We start from the raw sequence: 6,387 nt of genomic DNA on the forward strand, positions 1-6,387 counted from the left end.
TGGATGCTTAACTGACTGAGCCACCCAGGCACCCCTTCATTGTGATTTTGATTTGCATTTTCCTGATGATTAATGATGTTGAGCATCTTTTAATGTACATATTGACTATCTGTATATCTTCTTCGGAAAATACCAATTAAACTTTTTAAATTAATATTTATTTATTTTTGAGATACAGACACAGAGACAAACAGGGGAAGGGAAGACAGAGAGAGAGACACACACACAAAATCTGAAGCACGCTCCAGGCTCCGAGCTGTCAGTGGAAAATATCAATTTAGATCCTCTGCCCATTTTTTAAAATCAGATTGTTTTTGCTGTTGAGTTGTATGAGTTCTTTATATATTTTGGGTTTTAGCCCCTTATCAGATCCATGATTTACAAATATTTTCTCCCATTCAGTAGGTTGCTTTTTCATTTCTCTCCTTCAGATGGTTTTCTTTGCTGTACAGAACCATTTTATTATGTCATTCCACTTACTTATTTTTGCTTTTGTTGTTTTTGCTTTGGTGTCAAATTAAAAAAAATAATTCCAAAACCTATGTCAAGTTGCTTACTGTCTATGTTTTTTCTTAGGTTTATTCATTTATTTTAGAGAGACAGAGAGCGTGAGCAGGGGAGGGACAGAGTGAGAGGGAGAGAAGGAGAATACCAAGCAGGCTCCACACTGCCAGCATGGAGCCTGATGCAGGGCTCAAACTCACGAACCTTGAGATCATGACCTAAGCTGAAACGAAGAGTCAGATGCTCAACCGACTGAGCCACCCAGATGCCCTTGTCTATGTGTTTTGTTTTGTTTTGTTTTGTTTTGTTTTGTTTTGTTTTGTTTTCTAGGGGTTTTATGGTTTCGGGTCTTACATTCATGTCTTTAATCCATTTTGAGCTAATTTTGTGTATGATGTAAGATAGTGGTCAAGTTTCATCCTTTCACGTGTGACTGTCCAGTTTTCCCAGTACCATTTATTAAAGAGACTATCCTTTCCCCATTGTATATTCCTAGGTCTTTTGTCATGAATGATTTGACCATATATACATGAGTTTATTTCTGGGCTCTCTATTTTGTTCTATTGATCTGTGTCTGTGTTTATGCCAGGACCATACTGTTTTCATTACTATAGCTTTGTAATATAATATGAAATCAGGAAGCATGATGCCTTCAGCTTTGTTCTTTTTCAAGATTATTTTGGCTATTCTGGTTTTTTGTGGTTCCAGACAAATTTTAGGAAGACACATGGCAGAAAGAGAGGTAGCTAGCTCTCTGTCCTGTTCTTAGGACAGCGCTAATTCCATTCATGAGGGCTTTGCCCTCATGACCTAATTACCTCCCAAAGGTCTCACCTCCAGACACCGTCCCATTAGGATTAGGGTTACAACATATGAATTTTTAGGGGACACAAACGTTCAGTCCATAACACTATACAACAGTAATCAAGACAGTGAAGTACCAGCATAAGGACAGATAAATAAATCAGTGGGATCAACTGGAGAGTCCAAAAGGAAACTCACACTTACAACCAACTGATATTTGACAAACATGCAAAACAACCCAATGGAGTAAAGCAAAGTCTTTTCACTAAATGGTACTTGCATCCGTATGGGAGGAAAGGAAACAAACTTGACCCTTACTTCACATCCCACCCAAAAAGTAACTTGAAGCAAACCCATTCATGGGCACACCCATTCATGAGGCATGTAGCAACAACAAGAGAACAAAGTATTGATACATGCAATAGATTCTCCAGGGGATTATGCTGAGTGGAGAAAAGCCAATCCCAAAAGGCTGCATGCTATGTGGTATGATCTATACATCATTTTCTAGCATGTGGCAAAATTTTAGAAATGAAGGACAGAACAGCGGTTGCCAGAAGTTAGGGACTGGGGGGAGAGAGATGGAGGAGGGAGATGGGTGTGGCTATAAAGGGCAACACAAAGCATCCTTGTGTTCAGGATCCTGACTGTGGTGGTGGATACATGATCCTACACAGGTGATAAAATTTTATAGACACACACACACACACACACACACAGACACAGACACACACACACACACACACACACACACACACACACACAGGAGTGGAACCAAAACTAGGGAAATCTGACTAAGAGGGGTGGATTGTAACAATGTCGATATCCTGGTTGTGATATTATACTACAGGTTTGCAAAATGTTACCATTGGGGAAACTGGGCAACATGTACAAAGGATTTCATACTATTTTTGCAAGTGCATGAATCTACAGTTATCTCAATAAAAGCTCCAGTTAAAAATAAATTTGAGATGGATCATAGGCCTACATGTAAAATTTTAATAATTCCTTTCATTAGAACTTTTTTATAATTCCCAGGAGAAAATAAGGGACTGTCTTCATGACCTGGGAGTGGGCAGATTCCTTAGGAAAAGATTTTTTAAACAAGGCAAAGAAAACAATAAATATAGAATTAAAACTGATAAGTTAAATTTCACCAAATTAAAAACATGTCTGGTCATTAAAGTCATCACGGTAACTTCAAGCTGGCAGATGGGGGACGGAGTGTGGGGGAGTCCACATCTGATACTTCACCATTTGGGCTCAGAAGTAGCGCTCATCACCTCCACCCTGGCTGAGAAAAACTAATCAAATGGCTCCATCTGGCTGCCAGGAATGGCGGTGGCCACTGTGATCCTTGGCTGGGAAGCCACCTCCCAGCGATGGCCCCACACTGAGGAGAGAGGATGGCAGCTCAACAGCAACAGTAATGGCTTTATACTATCAAGAAAACTTAGGAGGCATTGTCTCTCTCCACAACATCCCTGAAAGTTGAGTACTCTACTTCCCATCTTAAAGTCTAGGAAACTGAACCTAAGGAAGTTGAAATAACTTCCCCACACTCACACAGCTAGCAGCTGGTAGGTCCAAGGACCCAACCTAAGTCTGTTAGACTTTTTTTAAAGTAGGCTTCACTCCCAGCATGTAGCCCAACCCAGGGCTTGAACTCACAACACTGAGATCTAGAGTCAGATGCTTAAGCAACTGAGCCACTTAGGCATCCCACAAGTCTATTAGATTTTAATGCTCCTAGCTGCTTTCCTCAGAGCCAGTCACACTAGAGACATGCTGTCATTTATGGCAAAAGAAACCATAATATCTGGAAGCAGAGAGGTGTGAATATGTATACGCTTTTATCATCTAACGTGAAAAACCGGAAGCTACCTGGGGAAATACATGCATTGGTTTGTGATTTTGCTCTTAAAGTAAGTTCATTCGTGTTTTACACAGTCACAATACAATCCTCAGTGTTTTAATAAAGAAAATGCTCCTGGTATCCAAATTGGATCACAGAAGGGTTTCCCTTGAGCAAACCATCATCTTGTGGCAATGAACATAACCGGTAGGAGTAAGAATAATTTTTGTTTGTTTTTTCTTTCTTTCAGATGCCAAAACACAGCAGTAACCTTTAAGGTTAGAAGCTTTTGCATTAAACAGAGCAACACAAACAAAGTGCCTTCCTTAGGGCAGGACTTTTGGGCAAAGCAATCAAATCTTTGATGGATATCATAAAATACGTAAAAGATGGAAATTTAATTAAATCAAGATGTAAAAAGCTGGGGTGATCCATTTGGGGAAAAACTGAGGTGGCCATTATTGTCCAAACTGTACACTTTATTTTGAAAGTAAAAAGGGTTGATATTAATAATTGCACAGGACAGCAGGCATAACGTCGGGGTATAAAGACATGTTGCCCTAAATTTGTCCTGCGGTTTAACTTGGCAAAGATGTGACTACATTTTATAATAGAGACCAACCAGTAGTGAGACATCTAACCCTTTCAAAAAGAACAAAAAGTATCTTTCAGTGTGCTGGCAGGAATTTGGCATCTGATTTGAATTTTATTTTGGAAATGAAGTTCTAAGGGAGATTTCAAACCATTCAAGAGCTTCAATAACCACCACTCTGTGGCAACACACATTACTTGCATTTAGTAGACCCAATTTGTAATGCTGTGTCTTACAGACACCCCTGTATAGATGTACCATAGTCTGTTTATCCATTCACCTATTGAAGGACATCTTGGTTGTTTCCAACTTGAGGTGGTTGTGAATAAAGCTGCTATGAACATTACGTGCAGGCTTTTGTGCACACCTAAGTTTTCCAATCAATTGGATAAACATGTAGGAGCATTATTGCTAGATCATATAGTAAGACTATATTTAGCTTTGTAAAAAAACCGCCAAACTGTCTTCCAAAGTGGCCGTATCCTATTTTGCATTCCCACCAGCAACAAATGAGAGTGTCTATTGCTCTGTTACTCTTCGCCAACTTTTGTGAACGATTATTGTTAGTTTTTTGGGTTTTAGCCATTCTAATACGTGTGCAGAAATGTCTCATTATTGCTTTAATTTGTAATTCCCTAGTGACAAATGTGGATGAGTATTTTGTTTTCATTTGTTTACTTTTCATCTGTATATCTTATTTGGTGAGGTATCTGTTCACATGTTTTGCCCATTTTTTAATTGGGTTGATCATTTTCTTGTTATTGAGTTTTGTGTGTTTTGGATAACAGTCCTTTATCAGATATGTTTTGCAAATATTTTCTCCCAGTTTCTGGCATTTCTATTTAATTCTCTTAACAGTCTTTTGCAGAGCACATGTTTAAATTTTTTTATTAAAAAAAAATTTAGGGGTGTCTGGGTGGCTCAGTCGGTTGAGCATCTGACTCTTGATTTTGGCTCAGGTCATGATCTCACGATTTTGTGGGTTTGAGCCCCACATTGGGCTCGGCGCTGACAGCCCAGAGCCTGCTTGGATTCTCTCTCTCTCTTTCTCTCTCTTTATCTCCCTCCCCCACTTGTGTGCTCTCTCTCTCTCTCTCCCTCAAAATAAATAAATACACATTAAAAGATTTTTTTAAATTTGAGTATAGTTGATGAGAAGTCGTTAATTTTAATGAAGACTAACTTATAAATATTTTATTTCATGCCTTTGGTGTCATGTCTAAAAATTCAAATCCAAGATCATCTAGATTTTTTCCTATGTTTTCTTTTAGAAGTTTTATAGTTTTATATTTTACATTTGTCTATGATTCTTTTTGAGTTAATTTTGTGAAAAATGTAAGATCTGTGTCCAGATCCAATTATTCCAGCACCATTTTTTTGAAAAGATTATCCTTTCTCCATTGACTTTCCTTTGCCCCTTTGTCAAAGATCAGTTGACCACATTTATATAGATCTGTTTCTGGACTCTATTGTGTTCCATTGATCTATGTATCTATTCTCTCACTAATACCATGCTATCTTGCTTATTGCAGCTTTATAGTAAGTCTTGAAGTTCAGTAGCATCAGTTCTCCAACTTTGTTACTCTTCAATATTATGTGTTGGCTATTCTGGGTCTCTTTACCTTTTTTAATGTTTATTTATTTTTTGAGAGAGAGAGGGAGAGAGAGCACACATGTGAGTCGGGGAGGGGCGGAGAGAGAGAGGGAGTTAGAGAATCCTAAGCAGGTTCTGTACTGTCAGTATGGAGCCCCATGTGAGGCTTGAAGCCACAAACTGAGATCATGACCTGAGCTGAAATCAAGAGTAGGACACTTAACCAACTGAGCCACCCAGGTACTCCTCCTTACCTTTTTATGTAAACTCTAGAATAAACTGGCTGATATCCACAAAATAGCTTGCTAGGATTTTCATTGGAATTGTGCTTAATCTACACATCACATTGGGAGTAATTGAGATCTTAAGAATATTGATTTTTTTCTATCCACAGACATGGAGTAGCTCTCAATTTACTTAAATCCTTTTGATTTCTTTCATCAGCTGGTATTGATTTCTAGTTTAATTCCACTGTGGTCTAAGAATAGACTCTGTATGAATTCTATTCTCTTAAATTTGTTAAGGTATGTTTTATGACCTGGAAAGGGGTCCATCTTGGTGAATATTCCATGTGAACTTGAGGAGAACCTGTATTCTGCTGTTGTTGGATGAAGTATTGTATAAATGTCAGATTAAGTTGATTGACATTGTTGTTCAGTTTAACTATATCCTTGCTGGATTTGCCTGCTGGAGTTAGTTATTACTAAAAAATGGTGTTGAAGTCATTGGTTATGATGGTGAGTTCGTCTATTTTTTTCTATACAGTTGTATACGTTTTTGTTTCATATACTTTGATGATCTACTGTTAGGTACATACACATTAAATATTATTATGCCTTCCTAGGGAAGTGACACCTTTAACATTATGTTTTGTCCTCTCTTTATTCCTGATAAACTTCCTTGTTCTGAAGTCTGCTTTGCTTGAAATTTGCTTTCTTTTGATCAGTGTTAAGATGGCACAGCTTTCTCCACTCCTTTATTTTTGACTTATCTGTGTCTTTATATTTAAAGTGAATTTCTTATAGACAACACACACTT

The sequence above is a fragment of the Panthera pardus genome, unplaced genomic scaffold, assembly GCF_024362965.1.
Source record: "Panthera pardus isolate Hobbes unplaced genomic scaffold, ASM2436296v1 HiC_scaffold_16, whole genome shotgun sequence".
Lineage (NCBI taxonomy): Eukaryota > Metazoa > Chordata > Mammalia > Carnivora > Felidae > Panthera > Panthera pardus.